This window comes from Pseudophryne corroboree, chromosome 3 (assembly GCF_028390025.1).
Source record: "Pseudophryne corroboree isolate aPseCor3 chromosome 3, aPseCor3.hap2, whole genome shotgun sequence".
Classification (NCBI taxonomy): Eukaryota; Metazoa; Chordata; class Amphibia; order Anura; family Myobatrachidae; genus Pseudophryne; species Pseudophryne corroboree.
In genome coordinates this window covers 376,290,230-376,317,330 of record NC_086446.1, presented here as the reverse complement: position 1 = coordinate 376,317,330, position 27,101 = coordinate 376,290,230, and positions in this window count along the sequence as shown.

Below are 27,101 nucleotides of genomic sequence, written 5' to 3'. Positions count from 1 at the left end.
TTATAGGCCATAGTCACACCATCTGGCAAGATAGGAGTGTATACAAAAGTGACGGCCTGCACCCATCTTCAAGGGGAACGAGAATACTAACTGAACAGTTTGGATGCTTCATCAAGAACTATTTAAACTAACAGAGGGGGGCAGTGAACCAAACAGGAATAAAGAAATCTGCTCCCCCAACACAGAGGTATTGTTTCTGCAGGCAAAGGGAATAGGAAGCATAGCCACAGCAACAGAAGATAATTCAGATCAAAACCAAATAAACATAGGCAGAGAGAAGAACATCTAGACATTGTGGCAATTACAGAGTCATGGTACAATGAAAATCATGACTGGGTCATAGCTATACCGGGATATACTTTATTTAGGAAGGACAGAATTGGAAAAATCGGAGGAGGGGTAGCAATGTATGTAAAAAAAAAAAAGCATAAAAACTACCTTAATACAAAGTATTGAAGAAAAAACTGAGGCCCTTTGGGTGACCATAGAAACGGGAGAAGTCGATTATTCGTATTGGCGCGATATACAGGCCACCAGGTCAGGAAGAGGAACTCGACAAGAACCTATTGCAGGACATAACTAAAATGGCATTAAAAGGAGAGGTAATAATCATGGGAGACTTTAATCTTCCTGATGTAAACTGGGAGGTGTCTATTGCTAGTTCCACTAGAAGTAGGGACATTTTAAAATTCCCTTCAGGGAGCATCCCTCCACCAATTGGTGAGGGAGCCCACTCGGAAAGATGCAATATTAGACTTAATACTTACAAATGGAGACAGAATATCGGACGTAAAAGTGGATGAAAACCTGGGATCCAGTGATCATCAAGCAGTATGGTTCAGCATAAAGACAGAGACTGACTCATCCCATACAAAAACAAAGGTGTTGGCTTTAAGGAAGGCTGATTTTGTAGGGATAGGAAAATGTGTAAGCGATTCTTTGGCAGAGTGGAGGAATTTGGAAGCAGTGCAGGAGAGGTGTGAAACATTAAAATGTGCAATATTAAAGGCAACAGACCTTTGTATCAAAAGTGTTAGGAAAAACACAAGGAAATGGAAGCCAGTGTGGTTTGCGAAAGAAGTAACAAATATTGTGAGAGCAAAAAAGATGGCTTTTAGGAAATATAAGCAGACACAAAATAATGAAGACATAGAGATATATCTTGTTAGACAGAAGGAGACTAAGAAGGTAATCAGATGTGCAAAGGCACAAGCTGAGGAGAAAATGGCCCAGTCAGTGGGTAAAGGAGGCAAAACTTTTTTCAGGTATATAAGCAAAAGGAGAAAAACAAAAGGCGGAATAATAAAACTAAAGACAGAGACTGGGAGTCTTGTTGAGGGAGACAATGTAATAGCAGATCATCTTAATAATTATTTTTGCTCAGTATTTACTACTGAAATAGAGGGGAAGGGGCCATAGTTAAGTTGTAGGGATATTCAGGAAAATGAAACTAGTACATTTGCAGAGGAGAAGGTCCTAAAAGAACGCTCAAAGCTGAAAGTGGACAAATCTATGGGGCCAGATGGGATACATCCAAGGATACTAAAAGAACTTAAAGAGGTGCTGGTAGCACCACTGACAGAATTATTCAACCAGTCATTAGCTACAGGAGTAATTCCAGAGGACTGGAAAAGAGTAAACGTAGTCCCACTGCACAAAAGTGGAAGCAAGGAAGAGGCAAACAACTACAGACCAGTGAGTCTTACATCAGTAGTAGGGAAATTGATGGAAACACTCTTAAAAGAAAAAGTTGTAGATTATCTCAAATCCGGCAATTTACAGGATCCCAAATAGCATGGATTCACTGGGGGGAGATCATGTCAAACAAATCTTATTGACTTTTTTGACTGTGTGACTAAAGTAATGGATAAAGATGGAGCCATGGATATAGCTTATCTAGACTTTAGTAAGGCTTTTGACACTGTTCCACATCGCAGACTGCTAAATAAACTTGAAAGTTTGGGTTTGGAATGGATATTAGGATTATTGAATGGATAAGATCTTGGTTGAAGGATAGAAAACAGAGAGTTGTGGTAAATGGAGTGCATTCACAGGAGGGAAATGTTACCAGTGGAGTACCCCAGGGATCTGTACTTGGACCAGTGCTTTTTAATATCTTCATTGGTGACATTGCAAATGGCATTAAAGGGAAAGTATGCATTTTTGCAGATGACACAAAGGTATGCAACAGGGTAGACACACCGGGTGGTATTCAGGTGACCGACGGTCGGGAGACCGACGGTCACATGACCTCCACCAACATCCCGCCCCTCACTATCCCGATGGTCGCCATGCCGACCAACAGGGACTATTTCCACTCGTGGGTGTCCACGACACCCATAGAGTGGGAATAGAACCCGTGGCGACCGTAGGTCGCCACCGAGCCCGCAGCGTGGTGAGCATAGCGAGCCCGCAAGGGGCTTGCGGCACTCGCCCCTCCCCGCCGGGATCCCGGCGTCGGTATGCTGCCCGCCGATCAGACATACTACACCCGACACACCAGGTGGGGTAAAACAAATGATTGAGGATCTAGGTAGACTAGAGGAATGGTCAAGAGTGTGGCAAATACAGTTTAATGCCAAAAAATGCTAAATCATGCACTTGGATCTCAAAAACCCAAAGGCTAAATATAGTATTAATGGCACTATACTGGAAACAACTGAGCTGGAAACAACTGAGGAGGAAAGGGATCTAGGAGTCACTATTTCATGTGACTTAAAGGCAGGTAAGCAATGTAACAAAGCAATGAGGAAGGCTAGTCAGATGCTTGGCTGCATTGGGAGAGGAATCAGCAGCAGAAAGAAAGAAGTAATAATGCCACTGTATAGGTCATTGGTACGGCCTCATCTAGAATACTGTGTTCAATTCTGGAGGCCATATCTTCAAAAGGATATTAATACATTAGAAACTGTACAAAGAAGGGCAACTAAAATGGTGCATGGCCTACATCACAAAACATACCCAGAAAGACTAAGAAATCTCAATATGTATCGTTTGGAGCAGAGAAAGGAAAGGGGGGGACATGATAGAAACTTTCAAATATATCAAGGGTTTTAACAAAGTCCAGGAGGGAAACATTCTCCAAATGAAGAGAAGCAATAGGACACGAGGACATGCACTGAGACTGGAGGGGGGGTGGGGTTTGAGGGGGGGGGGGGGGTTCAGGGGAAATTTGAGGAAAAATTACTTCACAGAAAGGGTAGTGGATAAGTGGAATAGCCTCCCATCAGAGGTGGTAGAGGCTAAGACAGTGGAGCAATTTAAACATGCATGGGATAGACATAAGGATATCCTTACAAAGAAATAAGGATCAAGCAAGGTTAGAGAAAAAAAAGAATGTAAAAATAAGGGGCAGACTAGATGGGCCAAGTGGTTCTTATCTGCCGTCAAATTCTATGTTTCTATAAGTTGGTCCAGGCAATAATTAATAGCTAAGGATGTAATTGGACTGAAAATGCCATAATCAGAAATTATATTTTGCTACAGGCTATTTAAAGTAGAGATGAGCGCCTGAAATTTTTCGGGTTTTGTGTTTTGGTTTTGGGTTCGGTTCCGCGGCCGTGTTTTGGGTTCGAACGCGTTTTGGCAAAACCTCACCGAATTATTTTTGTCGGATTCGGGTGTGTTTTGGATTCGGGTGTTTTTTTCCAAAAACACTAAAAAACAGCTTAAATCATAGAATTTGGGGGTCATTTTGATCCCAAAGTATTATTAACCTCAAAAACCATAATTTACACTCATTTTCAGTCTATTCTGAATACCTCACACCTCACAATATTATTTTTAGTCCTAAAATTTGCACCGAGGTCGCTGTGTGAGTAAGATAAGCGACCCTAGTGGCCGACACAAACACCGGGCCCATCTAGGAGTGGCACTGCAGTGTCACGCAGGATGTCCCTTCCAAAAAACCCTCCCCAAACAGCACATGACGCAAAGAAAAAAAGAGGCGCAATGAGGTAGCTGTGTGAGTAAGATTAGCGACCCTAGTGGCCGACACAAACACCGGGCCCATCTAGGAGTGGCATTTTTGTTCTCCATATTTTAATAGGCACAACTAAAAGGCACCTCAGGTAAACAATGGAGATGGATGGATTGGATACTAGTATACAATTATGGACGGGCTGCCGAGTGCCGACACAGAGGTAGCCACAGCCGTGAACTACCGCACTGTACTGTGTCTGCTGCTAATATATAGACTGGTTGATAAAGAGATAGTATACTCGTAACTAGTATGTATGTATAAAGAAAGAAAAAAAAACCACGGTTAGGTGGTATATACAATTATGGACGGGCTGCCGAGTGCCGACACAGAGGTAGCCACAGCCGTGAACTACCGCACTGTACTGTGTCTGCTGCTAATATATAGACTGGTTGATAAAGAGATAGTATACTGGTAACTAGTATGTATGTATAAAGAAAGAAAAAAAAACCACGGTTAGGTGGTATATACAATTATGGACGGGCTGCCGAGTGCCGACACAGAGGTAGCCACAGCCGTGAACTACCGCACTGTACTGTGTCTGCTGCTAATATATAGACTGGTTGATAAAGAGATAGTATACTCGTAACTAGTATGTATGTATAAAGAAAGAAAAAAAAACCACGGTTAGGTCACTGGTATATACAATTATGGACGGGCTGCCGAGTGCCGACACAGAGGTAGCCACAGCCGTGAACTACCGCACTGTACACTGGTTGATAAAGAGATAGTAGTATACTCGTAACAACTAGTATGACTGACTATGACGGTATAAAGAATGAAAAAAAAACCACGGTTAGGTGGTATATATTATAATACAATTATGGATGGACGGACTGCCTGCCGAGTGCCGACACAGAGGTAGCCACAGCCGTGAACTACCGCACTGTACACTGGTTGATAAAGAGATAGTAGTATACTCGTAACAACTAGTATGACTGACTATGACGGTATAAAGAATGAAAAAAAAACCACGGTTAGGTGGTATATATTATAATACAATTATGGATGGACGGACTGCCTGCCGACTGCCGACACAGAGGTAGCCACAGCCGTGAACTACCGCACTGTACACTGGTTGATAAAGAGATAGTAGTATACTCGTAACAACTAGTATGACACTATGACGGTATAAAGAATGAAAAAAAAACCACGGTTAGGTGGTATATATTATAATACAATTATGGATGGACGGACTGCCTGCCGACTGCCGACACAGAGGTAGCCACAGCCGTGAACTACCGCACTGTACACTGGTTGATAAAGAGATAGTAGTATACTCGTAACAACTAGTATGACACTATGACGGTATAAAGAATGAAAAAAAAACCACGGTTAGGTGGTATATATTATAATAATACAATTATGGATGGACGGACTGCCTGCCGACTGCCGACACAGAGGTAGCCACAGCCGTGAACTACCGCACTGTACACTGGTTGATAAAGAGATAGTAGTATACTCGTAACAACTAGTATGACTATGACGACGGTATAAAGAAAGAAAAAAAAATACCACGGTTAGGTGGTATATAATTATACAATTATGGATGGACGGACTGCCTGCCGAGTGCCGACTGCCGACACAGAGGTAGCCACAGCCGTGAACTACCGCACTGTACTGTGTCTGCTGCTAATATAGACTGGTTGATAAAGAGATAGTATACAACAATATACTACTATACTGGTGGTCAGGCACTGGTCACCACTAGTCACACTGGCAGTGGCACTCCTGCAGCAAAAGTGTGCACTGTTTAATTTTAAATTAATATAATATTATGTACTCCTGGCTCCTGCTATAACAACCTGCAGTGCTCCCCAGTCTCCCCCACAATTATTATAAGCTTTTATACATTGATGTGCAGCACACTGGGCTGAGCTGAGTGCACACAGACTGAGTCACACTGTGTGACTGCTGTGTATCGTTTTTTTCAGGCAGAGAACGGATATAGCAGAGAACGGATATATTAAATAAAAGTTAACTTAACAACAACTGCACTGGTCACTGTGGTAAACTCTGTCTGCACAATCTCTCTCTCTCTCTCTCTCTTCTAATCTATTCTAATGGAGAGGACGCCAGCCACGTCCTCTCCCTATCAATCTCAATGCACGTGTGAAAATGGCGGCGACGCGCGGCTCCTTATATAGAATCCGAGTCTCGCGAGAATCCGACAGCGTCATGATGACGTTCGGGCGCGCTCGGGTTAACCGAGCAAGGCGGGAAGATCCGAGTCGCTCGGACCCGTGAAAAAAAAAGTGAAGTTCGTGCGGGTTCGGATTCAAAGAAACCGAACCCGCTCATCTCTAATTTAAAGTAAGATGGACCAATCAGAGGCTGCAGGACTCTGAGATAAGGAGAGAGAGGGTACTGTGATCATGTGAACAGGGGACGGACTGGCCATCTGGCATGACTAGATGGCCAGTCGGCAGGTCTGGTTGCCTAATAGTGGAACTGCTCAGCCATCATGCTGAGAGACGGGGCGTGACATGAGACCTTGTCCCATGACTTTTGCACACCCCAGTGAGGTGTGGCCATGCTCCATGAGGTATGACCACATAGCCAGATTAAGGGGGGGATGCAGAGCATACTGTACCCCGGGCGCCCCTCTGTCAGGGTTCCCCCGGCCAGAGCACACTGATATCACTCCCTCCTATGCAGCAGCAGAACCAGACAGCCAGAATGTGAGCAACAGCAGTACGGCCTAGCTTCCTAACCAGAGGAGAGATAGGAGGGTGGAGATAGCTGCAAGTGACACAGGGTGGGATCACTGTGGTGTCTGAGTCCTGTGTAACTTGTTATCTAATGAGGGTCTAGACACACACACACACAGTCCTCCTAAGTCCTGTCCCAGTGTGTAAGTAGTACAGAGGCTGCTGCTATTTTTGCATGTGACAAGATAAATTATAGATTTTATTTTTCTATGTGTATTTTAAGGTTAAGTTGTTTTTTGTTCCACTACAAGAACATTTTATAAAATAGTTGTCTTTCAATTAGGTGGAGCTATAAACAGTACCCAGGCATTATTAAACTATTAGTTTAAATCTAATATACACCTTTGGGCTAAATTTATTATACACAATCCATACATCCCAACATGACCCATTCCAGGAGGGACAACATGCTCTCTACCTGGACTTCCTTCTTAAGTTCTGATTGCAATCACCTGTGTTAAAACATCCTTATTATCAATGAAATAGTTCAACACAGGTGACTACAATCATATATTAAGAGGGAAGTCCTTGAAAGAGCATTGTGTCCCTCCTGGAATGGGTCATGTTGGGAGGTATGCACAATCTTATATACACCCCCCCCCTTCTTTCCACTGGGGCCCCCTGTCTAAAGTGCCCCCCAGAGGCTTAATCCGGCCCTGTATGACCATGCCCCATTTCTGAGCGCACTAACAATTCCGGTGCCTATTCCTGATCCCAGTCAGTCATTGCTGTGAACCTACTATGCCAAGGATGCATAGTAACTGCAGAATGGAGGCAGACATAGCAGTGGAGGTCAGCCTTATATTCCTAACAATAACCAGCATTCTTCTGTAACACCTCTCTTTATTGTAGTTAGCCTGTTCAAAGTGCTTCCAAAAACGTTATGAGAAGTGGAATTTGTTTATTGCTTTATTAGATCCTCACTCACAGACCAAGATTTTTAAATTGTTTGAATCTACCACATGGTACATGCATCATAGAAACATAGAAACTGTTAGGCGCGGCGGTTTTTGTCCGCGCTCTGACCGAGCAGCGGTCACGGACGCCGCGCCTCTCGCTCTGTATGCTCCCGCACGGCGCCTAGCAACGCCGGGACGCCGTACACGCGATAGCCGCCGGGTCCCTGGCAACGCTAGGATGCCGTGCGCCCAGGGCCGCCGGGTCCATGGCAACGGGGACGCCACAGGCGGACCGCGTTCCCCGTTGCCATGAGAGTACTCACACCTGTTCTCCCCTGCTCGTGCAGCAAGGCAGCTGCACGACATTCATCAATCAGGCTCTGCACTGCCATTGGAGGGTTCCCTGTTATATGCCTCCTCAGTGCCTCACACAGACGCCGGTGATAGCTTTCTGCATGCTGTTCCTTCCTGGTAACGTCTGTTTCTGATTTAGCTGTATCTGGTCGATCCTGCTCCCTGTGCTCCCGAGTCCTGGAGTTCTGAAGCCGGTCCTGGGAATCCTTCCTGTCCAAAACTAACCTGTTGCTGTCATCCGAGGGTTCTCGTTATTTGGGGTTCTCTCCCGGTTTCGTGAGTAGCGGCTTCTGCCGCGAGTTGCGGCCTAGGCCGGTTTAACTTTGTATTACTTTTGTGTTGGAGGTTTTTGCGGAGGTTTCCGCTTTTCACTGTCCTCCCCGGAACTCGGCGGTGCCGTGTGGGGGAACAGACAGTGGTATCTTTTGTTGTCCTTTTTCCTTGGCGGCGTGCCGCACATACCTTTAGTTTTAGGATTGTTAGTAGCCCCTAGCTTCTGTTTGTTTTAGTTAGAGGTCCCCTTGTTATTACCCTGTCTCGGTTCACGCTTTGTCTCTCTCTAAGACCTGGGGGCATCGGAGTTGGACAGACCTAATCCGCCCTTCAAACGCAGCTGCCGTGGGCCCAAGAAACCATAGTCGTTCAGGCGTGAGTCGACCACACGGGTAAGACAACGGAAGTAGGGTGCTAGGGGCTATTCCCGTACCTCTCCTTAGTTCAGCGTCACGTTCTGGTGCTCTGAACTCGCATCACTACATCTCTCCAGTTCTGAGCATCAGGAACGTAACAGAAACATAGAATTTGACGGCAGATAAGAACTACTTGGCCCATCTAGTCTGCCCCTTTTTTATTTTATCCTTTAGGCAATCTCAACCCTTTTTTAACCTTAATTCTTTGTAAGGATATTCATATGCCTGTCCCAAGCATGTTTAAATTGCCCTACAGTCTTAGCCTCTACCACCTCTGATGGGAGGCTATTCCACTTATCCACTACCCTTTCTGTGAAGTAATTTTTTCTTAAATTTCCCCTGAACCTCCCCCCCCTCCAGTCTCAATGTATGCCCTCGAGTTCTAATACTTCTTTTCCTTTGAAGGATGTTTCCCTCCTGAACTTTGTTAAGACCCTTGATATATTTGAAAGTTTCTATCATGTCCCTCCTTTCCCTTCTCTCCTCCAAACTATACATTTTAAGATCTTTTAGCCTTTCCGGGTAAGTTTTGTGATGTAGGCCATGCACCATTTTAGTTGCCCTTCTTTGTACACTCTCTAATGTATTTATATCCTTCTGGAGATAGGGTCTCCAAAACTGGACACAGTATTCCAGATGGGGCCGTACCAATGACCTATACAGTGGCATTATCACTTCTTTTTTCCTGCTACTGATTCCTCTCCCTATGCAACCAAGCATCTGACTTGCCTTTCTCATTGCTTTGTTGCATTGCTTTCCTGCCTTCAAGTCACTTGAAATAGTGACTCCTAAATCTCTTTCCTCCTCAGTAGTTTCCATTATAGTACCCTTGATACTATACTTAGCCTTTGGGTTTTTGAGACCCAAGTGCATGATTTTGCATTTTTTAGCATTAAACTGTAGTTGCCACATTCTTGACCATTTCTCAAGCCTACCTAGGTCATTAATCATTTGTTTGACCCTTCCCGGTGTGTCTACCCTGTTGCATATCTTTGTATCATCTGCAAAAAGGCATATCTTCCCTTTAATACCATCTGCAATGTCACCAACAAAGATATTAAAGAGAACTGGACCAAGTACAGATCCCTGGGGTACTCCACTGGTAACATTTCCCTCCATAGATTGCACTCCATTAACTACGACTGTCTGTTTCCTATCCTGCAACCAGGTTCTTATCCATTTAACTGATTTATAATCCACCCCCAGGCTTCAAGTTTATTTAGCAGTCTGCGATGTGGGACAGTGTCAAATGCCTTACTAAAGTCTAGATATGCTACATCTACAGCTCCCCCTTGATCTATTATTTTCATCACAGAGTCAAAAAAGTCAATAAGATTTGTTTGGCATGATCTCCCACCAGTAAATCCATGCTGTTTTGGATCCTGTAAGTTGTTTGATTTAAGATATTCCACTACTCTTTCTTTTAATAGTTTTTCCATTACTTTCCCTACTACTGATGTAAGGCTTACTGGTCTGTAGTTAATTGCTTCTTCCTTGCTTCCACTTTTGTGCAGTGGAACTACATTTGCTCTTTTCCAGTCCTCTGGAATAGCACCTGTATTTAGTGACTGGTTAAATAATTCTGTTAAAGGTGTAACCAGCACATCTTTTAGCTCTTTGAGTATCCTTGGGTGTATCCCATCTGGTCCCATTGATTTATCCACTTTTAGTTTTGAAAGTTCTGTTAGGACCTTCTCCTCTGTAAATGTATTTTCATCTACCTTATTTTTATGAATGTCCTTGCACCTTAACTGTGGCCCCATCCCTTCTTCTATAGTAAATACTGAGCAAAAATAATTATTTAGGTGATCTGCTATTGCCTTGTCTCCCTCCACCAAATGCCCACTCTCTGTCTTAAGTCTTATTATTCCTCCATTTGATTTTCTCCTTTCACTTATATACTTAAAAAAAGTTTTGCCCCCTTTATCTACTGACTGGGCCATTTTCTCCTCAGCTTCTGCCTTTGCACGTCTGATCACTTTCTTAGCATCCTTCCGTCTGTCCAGATACACCTCTTTGTCGTTATTATTTTGAGTTTGTTTGTATTTCCTAAAAGCCATCTTTTTTGCTTTCACACTAGTTGATACTTCTTTTGTGAACCACACTGGCTTCCTTTTCCTGGTGCTTTTCCTAACCATTTTGATACAAAGGTCTGTTGCACTTAGTATTGCACTTTTCAGTTTTTTCCACCTCTCCTGCACTCCTTCCAAGTTCCTCCAGTCTGCCAATGAATCACTTAAACATCATCAACTGGACTCAACTATGTGATTTACAGTGATGTCTGAACCTGTGTAATGGGCATGCCTCCTATATTGTATGGGATGATATGTTCCTCTTCTAAATCTGTCTAGTCATTTGTATACTGATTCTGATTTATATCTCTGTATTGATTTTGCAGCTCCTCCACTCCACTGCTTCTAATGCCGTCCTGACCCTCTTGCCCTGCCTCTTTCCTTCCCCAATGTTATTGTTTTTATAATTCATTGTATATTGTAATATTATGAGCCCTTTAATGTGTATATTTGAGCCTATTGAAGCAACATTTTCAGCATTGAAATTGCTAGTTTATCTTTATTATCACATTTCTCCTGCTTCTGGGCTTTGCAGCTTGGTGAATGTGAATAATACCTAAGTCTGTATTTGCCAATTTCTATGTGATTATACCAAAAATATTACTTTTTGGAAATAATAAAAAAGGTTAAAAAAATAAATACATTTAAAAAAAAAGGTGTCACCATGCCGCATAATCCTTAAATAGAAGCGCTTACCTCTTTACACAATGTTTTTAGAAAATGAACAAACGGTCCCAGTATACTGTAGAATACCCTAGACCAGTGGTTCCCAAACTTTTTTGCGTTATGGCGCCCTAGAGTATCAGAATTTTTTTCACGGCACCCCTAGGAAAAAAATGTCTTATTGAGAAATTTAGAAAGAAATATTAAATTAAGTAGATTGTGTTTATATGTTATCCTTAGGCTCAATTGTGTGGTGATGGACAAGATTTGCTTCTGTTTGTCCCCATATTTTATGACTGGCAGCCACCAGCACTAGTTTTGCCTATTATATTGACCATAAATAATTTGAATTGGTCCTGGACCACCAATCCAAGGCACCCCTGCAAGGGTCCCGAGGCACCCCAGGGAGCCACGGCACACAGTTTGGGAACCACTGCCCTAGACATTGTTTCCCACAGATACTTATAGTCTACTACTCTATCAAAGGCTTTAGCCTGGTCTAGACCAACAAGATACTTATCACAAAGAAGGCCTTTACAGCTCTGAAATCTTTAGACTTGCTCTAAGCTCGGCTGTTATACCACCTGGTCTCAAAGTCTTCTTCTGAAGCAAGTTTTCAATAACTTCTTTTAGCTCTTCCACCATTAATTCTGCTGTGAAAAAGTCTAGATCATGTTTAAGAGTCACCTTCAGGAATTGTAGCATTTTATATTCATCCATGACACTTTCCTCAAATAAGTCGCGTAGTATGATTACACCGCCAATATGTCCACCCAAGACTCTTGTAAATGGAACTCAATTAGACATGCTATTCATTTATTAGTCACTCTCTTCCGATGATATTTAGAGGCTCAGGTACCCCTGGGAACCCATAATCTCTTTTGAATACTAAAGATTTATACCTGCTGCAATGTCTTATTTCAGACCCAACATCCCTACACTCCTAATTCTGGTTACACGTCTATCATTCTTGTCATTCTCCCACCAATTTGCACTACCATGATAAAAATCCAGCCTTTTCAGTTGTCACTGTTAAAAGGGATTTTACCTGACCCTGTCTAACAGACTGGCATTAAGGTTCCATAGCCTTCTGCCTACATCTGAACGCTTACACTAGAACCACATTATCAGAATAAGGGGCCTACTCAAGATCTCATAGGGGCCCGTTACACATGCAGAAACACAGATGGTTTTATATCCTGGAGCCCTGCTCCTTCTTATAGGGTAAGGGACTACAGGGAACAGGCACTTTTCATAGGCGTGTTTGGGGGGGAGGGGGGGGGGAATCGTTGAAGCTATAGGAGTTAAAGGTTATATGATTATTAGGAGTTATAGGGGCTTATTTATTAAATATAATGCAGCCAGCCCAAGAAAGATAAAGGTTATATGATTATTAGGAGTTATAGGGGCTTATTTATTAAATATAATGCAGCCAGCCCAAGAAAGATTAAGAAATCTTTTTGGGGGAATGTACCTGTCTAAAGGCCCATACACACGGTGAGATTCAGGTTATGCCCGATTCTCATTATGCGACAGGGGCTAGGTCGGCACATAGTCAGTATCGCAAGCACACTCATTATGTGCTAGCGATACTGACTATGTGCGATTTTGTGTCAATTTTGACTATCTCTTCTATAGAGATAGTCAAAATTGACTTGCCTGCACAGTCTATCTAGTCTTGTGATGCCGACCGCGCGGGACCGCGCATCAGCATTGAATCAGGATCGCAAGGTGACTTTCACCTTGCGATCTGCACTAACTTTTCTTACGATTTTGAGTATATAGTCAAAATCGTAAGAAAATATCTCAGTGTGTACACACCACAAGTCAGCAGGACACAAGTTCCGATAAGATCCATTCCCAGCAAGTAAAGTACAGTGAATGTCAACATGAACAGCATATCGACATGTGAAATGTTTAAATGTTATGTCACTGATGTAATGTAGACATTACCAAAATGTCAGCATTATGAATATCGACATTCGGCATTAGGGTGGCCACTCCCAGGCCATTTTTTCAATCCCAGGTATCAGGATTGAAAAATGATCGATCCCGGGATTGGTTTTTCCCTATGTGTCCGCCCTTCTCGGCCAACCTCTCCCGCCCCGCACACATTACTCACAATACGACGGGGACGGGAGGGTGGGAGGCATCCTTCTGTCTCTGCGGCGGTCAGCGGCGGGTGATGGCAGGCTGCGCAGCTTGACCTTGACTGCATGTCAAGCTGCGCAGGGGGAGCCAGGCAGCGTCCGAGCGTGATCCCTCAATCCCCGGGATTGGAGCTTCCAATCCCGGGATTGAATCTCGGACGGTTTTTGTCCCAAATCCCGGGATCCCGCCGATCCCGGGATTGGCCACCCTAGTTGGCATGTTGAAAATGCCTTTTTCCATTGACTATTCCACTAACTCTAACCCTATCCACAGCCTAACCCTAACATCGTAGGTCAACATTCTGTCTGTCCACACTCTGACAATGTTGACATCTTGTCAGTGTCGACATTGTGCAGGTCGACACTACGTCCATGTCAACGTTATCTAATAGACAGGAAAAAACAGACACCCAACCGACTTTTTAAACATTTGACTCTCCCCCTTAATGTCGACATGCTGAACATAAACCATTTCTGATATCTCCTGCAACAATTAATTCTTCCCTTAAAGAAGTAGTATCAGTTTCCACATATTTTAGGGGAAGAATTTCTTTATAAATAGGTCCCATAGGGAGAAGTTAAAATGATTAAAAAGAGGGAGTTATATGGGAAAATTAGGAGGGAGATTTCTGAAAGTTATATTGTGGGAAAATCCACGAAAAACCACTGAAAAAGTCACTCAGCTCTTGAATGTATACAAGCCTCCTGCTTGCAATAATGATCCGTACTGCATCTGGGGACGCAGAATCAAATCACCTGCGACACCAATGGCTGGCTGTGTGACCCATGGGATTGCGCAAGCCAGCCACAGCAGATCCAACAAAGGGGCCAGGAAATCTCCAACTTCCAACAGAGGTTCTGGCCTCATCACTCCCAAAAATGACACGCCTCCGTTTTTGGAAACGGCAGCCGTTGCCGCCCCTTCCCTGCCCCCAAATGGCAGCAGACTGTCAATCACTGACAGTCTGCAGCCGATCTGTTTCAAACATCGCACACTTGTACTGCACATGCGCAGCATAGGTCTGGCACATGTGCAAAGTACCGAGCATCAGTACTTTGCGGCATGAGTCGTACTGCCATCGGGACCTGAATCAGGCCCCAGATCCTTATTGCAGCCCCCATAGGTTCCTATAGGGGCTGCCAAACTGACAAATTTACCAAGCTCTGGAATGTGGTCCTTCTCCATCTACTCCAACTGACACATGCGCACTCTGACAGCCACACATACACAGTACGCTTGCCAGATCCGAACCTGGAAGTAAAGTGCTAGCAATAACTATCACTTTGCTTCCAACCCATCGCTTTTTTGGAAGCTCTTTCCCGGGACGGTGCTATATTTTGTCAACATGGTCCTGTCGACATACAGCATGTTGACATACCTGGCATGTCAACATTGACCACATTGTCATTCATTATGTCCACACTTGTGAAATGGTGCCAAAATGTCCGAGATGGTGTAGTGGCAGACCCTCCAACATGACCCGCCCCACTAGGTACAAAATGCTCTGTTTCTGAACTTCCCTCCTAATTTATGATTTCCATCACCTGTGTTGAACTAGTTAAATGATAAGAAAGCTGTTTCTTCACAGGTGATGGCAATAATAATTTAAGAGGGAAGTCCAGAAACAGAGCATTTTGTACCTAGTGGGGCGGGTCATGTTGGAGGGTATGTAGTGGTGCCATACCTGGTCCAGCATTGTTTTCTGGGTCTGGTAATGACATCCTGATGACTTCATTGGATCCTGTGACACTCCCAGTGTACTGCTAACCCTAAATCAAAATTAATAACCATCACATTACAGACAACACTGGTAACCGCTTTCTACAGAGGTGAACAAAACCCATGTTTTTCACTTAAATAACTTGAAAGTAACAAAATAAATCGGACTTTGCATTAGATTTTTGATTCAACAGAATATTATAAATAATTAAACAAATGAATATGGCACAGACAAAAATTAGACTTCTATACCTGTCAACAGGTAGTCTGGCCCACTTTTCCATCTGTCTCAGGTTTGATGTGTGCCTTTTCCAGGCTGCATGTTTTAGCTTTTTCCATAGATGTTGGATAGGATTCCGATCAGGGTGCATAGAAGGCCACTGCATAAAAGTACAATGTTCTGTTCTTATCCATTCTTTGATGCTTTAGCTCTATGTTTAGGGTCATTATTGGATGACCCATGACCTGGGTTGGACTGGTCCTCAGGGGTACAGGGGAAACCCCCAATGGGCCCCACTGCCTCCTATGGATCAGGCTCTAGATTGTGCACTTGAATTATACACTATACATGTAATACCCTGAAGCTATTGCACCATGGAGATCCCCTTGTGATTTTTTTTTTGTTTACATTGTGGAACTACAAGTCCCAGAGTAGATTGTGGGCTGAACTTTATGTGACCCTGTCAGCTTGGGACAGGGATTTTGCCGCCAATTCTCTGGTCCTGTCACTTCTTACCCAGCAACATAAAAAGTCTGGGAAACATGTCCCCAGCTGATTGGGTCCCCTGGGTTGTAGGGCAGAGTGACCAGGAGGTAGTCTGTTGCTGGGGCCCCGGGAGCCAGTCATCATAGAGGAGAGGGGAGGTGGAGGAGCACCAGGACCCTTAAAAGAAGCCTCACAGCACAGGAGAAAGAGACCTGGAGGAATGGGAATATGTACCTGGGGAAGTGGAGCCATGTAGTGTCCAGAGCCTGAAGACTGGAGTATGCAGCGCTGGGAGGATCGCTGCCAGAGGAGCCCTGGAGGAATGGGAAGATTACCTGGGGAAGGTGTCGCCATATAGCCCCAGGAGCCGCCTGCCAGTGTGTGAGGACCGTCTGCGCAGAGAAGAAGCCGAGGGGAGAACCAGCGACCGGAGCACCAGTGCCAGAAGAATGCCGGAGACCCTGCCTGAGGAGAAGAGCTGGCCGCATCAGTGCCAGCGGGGATGGAGTGCGGAGAAGAGCCGCCGCTGCTGAGAGACTGGAGCGCTGGGCCGGAGGAACCGCAGCCCGTCCAGCAGAGCAGTGATGACATCCGTCCCCTGGATTCCAAGGAGCGGCAGATGAGAAGCGCGCAGGCACCGCGAAGGACGACCCCGGGAAGAAGACCCCAGCGAGGACCCCTGGCGGCTGGAGTACGGCGAGGACCCGAGAAGACCCCAGCGTAGAGATGACGGCGCGGACCGGAGTCTGCTGCACAAGAGGAGTGAAGACCCGGAGACGGCGCGGCGGCAGCTGAAGAGGAGAAGACCGGACCGGAGACTGAGGAGGGAGACTCCAGACAGCCACGCTGAAGATGCGGAGGATCGGAGGTGGCAGAAGCGCCGCAGCAGGTGGTGAGACCCTGATCGCCCTTCCGCTGCCATACTCTGCCCCTGTTGTGCCCTCCGCTGCAAAAACTCTGCTAATAGGGGACATAGTATTTGAAAAAGGGTGTAGACACCCCTAAGATCCCCTGTGTCCGATATTTAACCCCTTCCGCTGCATAAACTCTGCAATTGGGAACATCTTATGTAATAAAAGGGGTGTGCTCCCCTCATGATAGTACCCCCGCAAAGTTTAGATAATTAGGGGTTGCTCTCCCCTCATTTGTATGTGCCCGGCTTAACCCCTTCTGCTGCAAAGACTCTGTAATCTGGGGGCAATATATTGTATTCCAGGGGAAGAGGCTCCCCACTAGTGCTGTGCCCCGCATATTTGTTTTGGAATGTTGTAAAAGGGGGTAGACTGCCCTTATATATTTGTGAATGTATTTATCTGCTATTAAGGAATGCTGGTACTGATAGTTCTTTTTATGCAAGCTCCGCCCAGCAGTGTGAAAGCTAATGTTAATGCATTTATCTGCTATTAAGGAATGCTGGTACTGATAGTTCTTTTTATGCAAGCTCCGCCCAGCAGTGTGAAAGCTAATGTTAATGCATTTATCTGCTATTAAGGATTGCTGATACTGATAGTTCTTTTATGCAAGCTCCGCCCAGCAGTGTGAAAGTTAATGTTAAAGCATTTATCCGCTATTAAGGATTGCTGATACTGATAGTTTTTTTTATGCAAGCTCCGCCCAGCAGTGTAAAAGCTAATGTTAATGCATTTGTCTGCTATTAAGGAATGCTGGTACTGATAGTTCTTTTTTATGCAAGCTCCGCCCAGCAGTGTAAAAGCTAATGTTAATGCATTTGTCTGCTATTAAGGAATGCTGGTACTGATAGTTCTTTTATTGCAAGCTCCGCCCAGCAGTGTGAAAGCTAATGTTAATGCATTTATCTGCTATTAAGGAATGCTGGTACTGATAGTTCTTTTTATGCAAGCTCCGCCCAGAAGTGTGAAAGCTAATGTTAATGCATTTATCTGCTATTAAGGAATGCTGGTACTGATAGTTCTTTTTATGCAAGCTCCGCCCAGCAGTGTGAAAGCTAATGTTAATGCATTTATCTGCTATTAAGGAATGCTGGTACTGATAGTTCTTTTTTTTATGCAAGCTCCGCCCAGCAGTGTGAAAGCTAATGTTAATGCATTTATCTGCTATTAAGGAATGCTGGTACTGATAGTTCTTTTTATGCAAGCTCCGCCCAGCAGTGTGAAAGCTAATGTTAATGCATTTATCTGCTATTAAGGAATGCTGGTACTGATAGTTCTTTTTATGCAAGCTCCGCCCAGCAGTGTGAAAGCTAATGTTAATGCATTTATCCGCTACTAAGGAACGCTGGTTACCTGAGACTGTCGTTTAATAGCCATAACCAGCCTGCTTTAATCGTGCACAAGTTCCTGCTTACCTGCTACCTGTATTGCTGACGCTGGTTACCTGAGACTGTTGTTTAGTAGCCATAACCAGCCTGCTTTAATTGTGCACAAGTTCCTGCTTACCTGCTACCTGTATTGCTAATGCTGGTTACCTGAGACTGTCGTTTAATAGCCATAACCAGCCTGCTTTAATCGTGCACAAGTTCCTGCTTACCTGCTACCTGTATTGCTAACGCTGGTTACCTGAGACTGTTGTTTAGTAGCCATAACCAGCCTGCTTTAATTGTGCACAAGTTACCTGCTTACCTGCTACTTGTATTGCTAACGCTGGTTACCTGAGACTGTCGTTTAATAGCCATAACCAGCCTGCTTTAATCGTGCACAAGTTCCTGCTTACCTGCTACCTGTATTGCTGACGCTGGTTACCTGAGACTGTCGTTTAATAGCCATAACCAGCCTGCTTTAATCGTGCACAAGTTCCTGCTTACCTGCTACCTGTATTGCTGAAGCTGGTTACCTGAGACTGTTGTTTAGTAGCCATAACCAGCCTGCTTTAATTGTGCACAAGTTACCTGCTTACCTGCTACTTGTATTGCTAACGCTGGTTACCTGAGACTGTCGTTTAATAGCCATAACCAGCCTGCTTTAATCGTGCACAAGTTCCTGCTTACCTGCTACCTGTATTGCTGACGCTGGTTACCTGAGACTGTCGTTTAATAGCCATAACCAGCCTGCTTTAATCGTGCACAAGTTCCTGCTTACCTGCTACCTGTATTGCTGACGCTGGTTACCTGAGACTGTCGTTTAATAGCCATAACCAGCCTGCTTTAATCATGCACAAGTTCCTGCTTACCTGCTACCTGTATTGCTGACGCTGGTTACCTGAGACTATTATTTAGAAGCCATAACCAGCCTGCTTCAATTGTGCACCAGTTACTTGCTTACCTGCTACCTGTATTGCTAACGCTGGTTACCTGAGACTGTTATTTAGAAGCCATAACCAGCCTGCTTCAATTGTGCGCCAGTTTCCTGTTTACCTGCCACTTGTAAATTTTGTTAGGATAATAAAATGGAGTTGGATACTGTATTATGTTTGTGTTGTCATTGTGTCTGAGAGGTAAAGCAGGTCTGCCGCTCTGATCACCCGAACCTGATTCACACTAGCACCCCACAATTTAGTTCAAGTTTTCGGCACCGTAAATGTCATGTGTTTGTTTGTGGGTGGACATTACATAAATTTTGGCGTCACGAACAGGATCAGAGAATCGCAGGCGGGCCTGTGCTCCAGACACAATGACTTGTTTGCCAACAGAGCTGTACCCAGTTCAAGGCTTATGTTAACCGATGTATAGTGTTAAGGTGTATACGTGAGGACACGTATAATTTTAGGGGGGAAGAATGTAATACCCTGAAGCTATTGCACCATGGAGATCCCCTTGTGATTTTTTTTGTTTTGTTTACATTGTGGAACTACAAGTCCCAGAGTAGATTGTGGGCTGAACTTTATGTGACCCTGTCAGCTTGGGACAGGGATTTTGCCGCCAATTCTCTGGTCCTGTCACTTCTTACCCAGCAACATAAAAAGTCTGGGAAACATGTCCCCAGCTGATTGGGTCCCCTGGGTTGTAGGGCAGAGTGACCAGGAGGTAGTCTGTTGCTGGGGCCCCGGGAGCCAGTCATCATAGAGGAGAGGGGAGGTGGAGGAGCACCAGGACCCTTAAAAGAAGCCTCACAGCACAGGAGAAAGAGACCTGGAGGAATGGGAATATGTACCTGGGGAAGTGGAGCCATGTAGTGTCCAGAGCCTGAAGACTGGAGTATGCAGCGCTGGGAGGATCGCTGCCAGAGGAGCCCTGGAGGAATGGGAAGATTACCTGGGGAAGGTGTCGCCATGTAGCCCCAGGAGCCGCCTGCCAGTGTGTGAGGACCGTCTGCGCAGAGAAGAAGCCGAGGGGAGAACCAGCGACCGGAGCACCAGTGCCAGAAGAATGCCGGAGACCCTGCCTGAGGAGAAGAGCTGGCCGCGTCAGTGCCAGCGGGGATGGAGTGCGGAGAAGAGCCGCCGCTGCTGAGAGACTGGAGCGCTGGGCCGGAGGAACCGCAGCCCGTCCAGCAGAGCAGTGATGACATCCGTCCCCTGGATTCCAAGGAGCGGCAGATGAGAAGCGCGCAGGCACCGCGAAGGACGACCCCGGGAAGAAGACCCCAGCGAGGACCCCTGGCGGCTGGAGTACGGCGAGGACCCGAGAAGACCCCAGCGTAGAGATGACGGCGCGGACCGGAGTCTGCTGCACAAGAGGAGTGAAGACCCGGAGACGGCGCGGCGGCAGCTGAAGAGGAGAAGACCGGACCGGAGACTGAGGAGGGAGACTCCAGACAGCCACGCTGAAGATGCGGAGGATCGGAGGTGGCAGAAGCGCCGCAGCAGGTGGTGAGACCCTGATCGCCCTTCCGCTGCCATACTCTGCCCCTGTTGTGCCCTCCGCTGCAAAAACTCTGCTAATAGGGGACACAGTATTTGAAAAAGGGTGTAGACACCCCTAAGATCCCCTGTGTCCGATATTTAACCCCTTCCGCTGCATAAACTCTGCAATTGGGAACATCTTATGTAATAAAAGGGGTGTGCTCCCCTCATGATAGTACCCCCGCAAAGTTTAGATAATTAGGGGTTGCTCTCCCCTCATTTGTATGTGCCCGGCTTAACCCCTTCTGCTGCAAAGACTCTGTAATCTGGGGGCAATATATTGTATTCCAGGGGAAGAGGCTCCCCACTAGTGCTGTGCCCCGCATATTTGTTTTGGAATGTTGTAAAAGGGGGTAGACTGCCCTTATATATTTGTGAATGTATTTATCTGCTATTAAGGAATGCTGGTACTGATAGTTCTTTTTATGCAAGCTCCGCCCAGCAGTGTGAAAGCTAATGTTAATGCATTTATCTGCTATTAAGGAATGCTGGTACTGATAGTTCTTTTTATGCAAGCTCCGCCCAGCAGTGTGAAAGCTAATGTTAATGCATTTATCTGCTATTAAGGATTGCTGATACTGATAGTTCTTTTATGCAAGCTCCGCCCAGCAGTGTGAAAGTTAATGTTAAAGCATTTATCCGCTATTAAGGATTGCTGATACTGATAGTTTTTTTTATGCAAGCTCCGCCCAGCAGTGTAAAAGCTAATGTTAATGCATTTGTCTGCTATTAAGGAATGCTGGTACTGATAGTTCTTTTTTATGCAAGCTCCGCCCAGCAGTGTAAAAGCTAATGTTAATGCATTTGTCTGCTATTAAGGAATGCTGGTACTGATAGTTCTTTTATTGCAAGCTCCGCCCAGCAGTGTGAAAGCTAATGTTAATGCATTTATCTGCTATTAAGGAATGCTGGTACTGATAGTTCTTTTTATGCAAGCTCCGCCCAGAAGTGTGAAAGCTAATGTTAATGCATTTATCTGCTATTAAGGAATGCTGGTACTGATAGTTCTTTTTATGCAAGCTCCGCCCAGCAGTGTGAAAGCTAATGTTAATGCATTTATCTGCTATTAAGGAATGCTGGTACTGATAGTTCTTTTTTTTATGCAAGCTCCGCCCAGCAGTGTGAAAGCTAATGTTAATGCATTTATCTGCTATTAAGGAATGCTGGTACTGATAGTTCTTTTTATGCAAGCTCCGCCCAGCAGTGTGAAAGCTAATGTTAATGCATTTATCTGCTATTAAGGAATGCTGGTACTGATAGTTCTTTTTATGCAAGCTCCGCCCAGCAGTGTGAAAGCTAATGTTAATGCATTTATCCGCTACTAAGGAACGCTGGTTACCTGAGACTGTCGTTTAATAGCCATAACCAGCCTGCTTTAATCGTGCACAAGTTCCTGCTTACCTGCTACCTGTATTGCTGACGCTGGTTACCTGAGACTGTTGTTTAGTAGCCATAACCAGCCTGCTTTAATTGTGCACAAGTTCCTGCTTACCTGCTACCTGTATTGCTAACGCTGGTTACCTGAGACTGTCGTTTAATAGCCATAACCAGCCTGCTTTAATCGTGCACAAGTTCCTGCTTACCTGCTACCTGTATTGCTGACGCTGGTTACCTGAGACTGTTGTTTAGTAGCCATAACCAGCCTGCTTTAATTGTGCACAAGTTACCTGCTTACCTGCTACTTGTATTGCTAACGCTGGTTACCTGAGACTGTCGTTTAATAGCCATAACCAGCCTGCTTTAATCGTGCACAAGTTCCTGCTTACCTGCTACCTGTATTGCTGACGCTGGTTACCTGAGACTGTCGTTTAATAGCCATAACCAGCCTGCTTTAATCGTGCACAAGTTCCTGCTTACCTGCTACCTGTATTGCTGACGCTGGTTACCTGAGACTGTCGTTTAATAGCCATAACCAGCCTGCTTTAATCGTGCACAAGTTCCTGCTTACCTGCTACCTGTATTGCTGAAGCTGGTTACCTGAGACTGTTGTTTAGTAGCCATAACCAGCCTGCTTTAATTGTGCACAAGTTACCTGCTTACCTGCTACTTGTATTGCTAACGCTGGTTACCTGAGACTGTCGTTTAATAGCCATAACCAGCCTGCTTTAATCGTGCACAAGTTCCTGCTTACCTGCTACCTGTATTGCTGACGCTGGTTACCTGAGACTGTCGTTTAATAGCCATAACCAGCCTGCTTTAATCGTGCACAAGTTCCTGCTTACCTGCTACCTGTATTGCTGACGCTGGTTACCTGAGACTGTCGTTTAATAGCCATAACCAGCCTGCTTTAATCATGCACAAGTTCCTGCTTACCTGCTACCTGTATTGCTGACGCTGGTTACCTGAGACTATTATTTAGAAGCCATAACCAGCCTGCTTCAATTGTGCACCAGTTACTTGCTTACCTGCTACCTGTATTGCTAACGCTGGTTACCTGAGACTGTTATTTAGAAGCCATAACCAGCCTGCTTCAATTGTGCGCCAGTTTCCTGTTTACCTGCCACTTGTAAATTTTGTTAGGATAATAAAATGGAGTTGGATACTGTATTATGTTTGTGTTGTCATTGTGTCTGAGAGGTAAAGCAGGTCTGCCGCTCTGATCACCCGAACCTGATTCACACTAGCACCCCACAATTTAGTTCAAGTTTTCGGCACCGTAAATGTCATGTGTTTGTTTGTGGGTGGACATTACATACATATGTTACATTATAATGCACAGGACTATGGTGTATTTTATACAGTGCATTGCTGTTATTGTCTGGTACACAATCAAGCATGTGCTAGCAGTATTTAATCCTAATCAGCCCCATTAAATCATTAACTACTTATCTCCTTTATTCTTAGTATTACCTACCATAAACCATACCCAACCACCCGTACCCTAACTTACCTGCTGGAGAACTGTCCTGCTGAATCTGTCTCTCTCCTGTAGCAGTCACACAGAAGTGTCCAGGAAGCAGCTGCCTGTGACGCAGGTCCCGCTGAGGCTGCTGCTATCCGTGAGGAACATGCGTAGTCGTGCACAGAGAGTCAATGGATAAACGGTCCCTGGGAGGGGATAATTGTGTTGACCCCACCCCATCCCTGTTCTGCAACATAGTGGCTGGGGCAGTTGCAACTACAGATCCCAGAGCGCACACACAAATTTCAGTCTGTGCACATGCCGAGGGACATGCCCAGCCCTACCTCCTCCCTAGCTGTACCCCTACTACAGAGCCATGATGCGAATGCCATTCCTTACACCTTTGCCGGGCCTTTGAAAAATGCAGCATGGGGGCCTCTTCTGAGAAAGCGCTGATTAGAGGGAGGTTACATGAGGTAACAGGAGATGCATTAGGGAGGGGTTATATGGAATAACAGGAGTTGCAGAAATATGCTACAATATAATAGTAGGATAAGCTATTTGGACAGGGAATATATCAAGTATAATAAATAAGGAATTATATGGAGTGACTGCAAAGAGCCTGATTTTACTGTATATTCTGTATGTTGTACAAAGTAATAGGAAACATTGCAGGGAAAACTTTAATGGAAGAAAAGACGAAACAAAAGAACGTTTATATGTATATAGTAGAAATTACAGGCAGAAATTTATCATAGAACCGATCTTTTCTCTCCCTATCAGCCCCCCAGGCACCCTTTCTACAACATCCTAAAAGGAGGAGGAGGATATGAGGAAATCTTTATACACCGCCTGGGGGTCTGCAAATCAGAAACAGGACGCTAGTAGCCTATATATAAACACCAGCCACGTCTCACTCCATACATCACCCAAGCAGCCTGGGGGATATAGAAAGGTGACAGACTACTTTACTAAAAAAAAAAAAAAAATTCCAGACAAATCCACTCGAGCGTCACACTTATTTTTACTTTCTTTCTTTGTATACTTGTTGGCTCTAAAATAGTGTTCTAGGCAATCTTTACCTAAAGGTCATATCCACCTTTCGTTAACTGACTACACAACTGTATTTCTTGAAAAATAAACAAAGAATCAGACATAAACGTTATTTTATAGCGGCAACTTACCTTTATCTTTAGTGTGCCTGTGCGTGTTTTTTTTTTGTTCCAATGCGTATGGATTTACATTCATATACAAGGCCTGTGTATGATTAGGTTGCCAGGACCAGGACTGGAATGGGAGTGGGCGTTCAGACGTGGCCAATGTATATTAAGAGTGTGGTGTGGGTGTGTAGTCGCAAATTGCTACTAAAATGTTGGGCAAAAAGTTGCAAGCATAGCTGGCTGGAGTGGCCAGACATGCTGCAGTATAACTCTAGAACTCTAGTGCTTCTTATCTGCTTCATCCAGTCATTAACTGTAATGTGTTTCCATTGTGTACTGTGATTTTTATCATTTTTATCACTCAAAGTGAAGCCGCACTTCCTGTCGTATTACACAGCCACTTCTGACCCATGCATATAAAGAATGGGGAGCCACAGCTACAGACTTGTGAATTGGATTCATTTTGCTACTCCATTTGCGTCCCACTCTGAATAAGGCCCTGAGATTCACTTATAAAGATGGAAAAGTGCATTGTAGATGCCTGCTTTGTGAGGTCTGTCTGTGCAAATACTGTACATACACTTTTACGGGCAGTCGAATGGGCTATGATGGCGCTTGTCTGCTGCGTTAAAAAAGTTTTCAGTTTGTGATAGGAAGACCTGGGTGGACTGGGGTGTTACTTGCTGAGTATACATCAGGCACACAAATGTTTCTACTTAAGCACTAATATCATAAAATATGTTTTGTTACTAAAGTAAAATAAAAGAGCAGAGTAGGTGAATTTAGAAGGAATTCTCTACTGAGTATGCACCTTGAAATGGGCATACCTCCCAACTTTTGATCCTTGGCAGGAGGGACAGTAACGCGCGCGTCCGAATTTGGGGGCATGGCCTTGCGGTAAGGGGGGCATGGCCTCGCGGCAAATGCCGCAATCACAAACCACGCCCCCCGATTTTATCACTATGGGGACATGGACAGCGCTCAGTGAGCTGCTGTCCATGCCCCCTGTCTCTCTATGTCGGGGAATAGACGCTGTGCGCATGCGCACAGCATCTATTCCCCGCTGCTCTGCTCAGAGCAGCGAGTGACAGGGGGGATCTCCCAACTGCCCCCCCCCCCCCCCCAAAACACACACACACCCACGGGACACTGCGACTCGTGGGTGGGACAGAGGAACAGACTGTGAAAAACTGGACTGTCCCGCCAAAATCAGGACAGTTGGGAGGTATGAAAAGGCTGTAGTATGATTGGCCGGCGCTCTGGGTCTCAGCGCCCAGCATACCAGTGCCGGGATCCTGACCGCCGGATTCCTGTCCGCTGGAATGCCGGCAGCTGGGCGAGTGCAAAAGAGCCCCATGCGGGCTCACTGCGCTTACCACGCTGCAGGCATGATGGCGCGCCACGCTATTTATTCTCCCTCCAGGGAGATTAGGTGTCAGTATACCGGCAGTCGGGATTCCAGCGCTGGTATGCTGAGCGCCGGGATCCCGACAGCCAGTATATCGAATGCCTCCCCCTTGAAATGTGCTTTGCCCACTTGTGCAAATATGAAAAAGCACAGTAGTAAGCATTTGAATTGATTGGTTTTAAGTGGCTTCTTTATTTTGTTACATACATTCTCTGACAAATTAAATTAGCCCCGATAAGTTTTCTCCCCCCCAAAAATGGGCTGTCCTATGGTCATTATCAGGCTATTCAATTAAGGCCACTTTCTTCGGGAGAAAAAATGCGGTAATTTACCGCAGTTAATTTAATAACCCCCACAGTATCTCTAAAACTTTATTTATTGTTTTTCTATCTCTTCCAGAGATGATTTTGAAATATTGTATGCCCTCTAGAACCTCTGTGACATAATACAGAGAGCACTTGGATACATGTCACCAGCAAACAAAGGTATTGATATTGTCCATCACTACACTTCAGTGGGCCCGGATTTGGTAGCATAGTGGGTTAGCATTACTTTCTAAAAACACTGAAGTCCTGTTTTCAATTCCCAACCAGGGCCCTATCAGTGTAGAGTTTGTATGTTCTCTCACGATAGCATGGGTTTCATCCCGCACCAAAAACATACAGGTAGGTTAATTTGAGTCTGACAAAAATGAACCCTATTTTGGGTGTGTGCTTTTAGTTAGGAAATTTAGACTGTAAGCTCCAATGGAACAGGACTGATATGAATAACAAATATTCTCTGTACAGCGCTGCAGAAATAGGTGGAGTTCTATAAATAAATGATGAAAATAATAGTAACATTCACTTTGTGTCCAATAGTTTAAAATAACAATTTGGGTGCTCAGTAACATTGGGTTGGATACGAGATCCCGAAGCTTAGAATGGCAGCCCTTTCCACACCCTAACCCTCCTCTCTTGCAGCCTAACCCTAATCTCCCTTCCCGCAGCC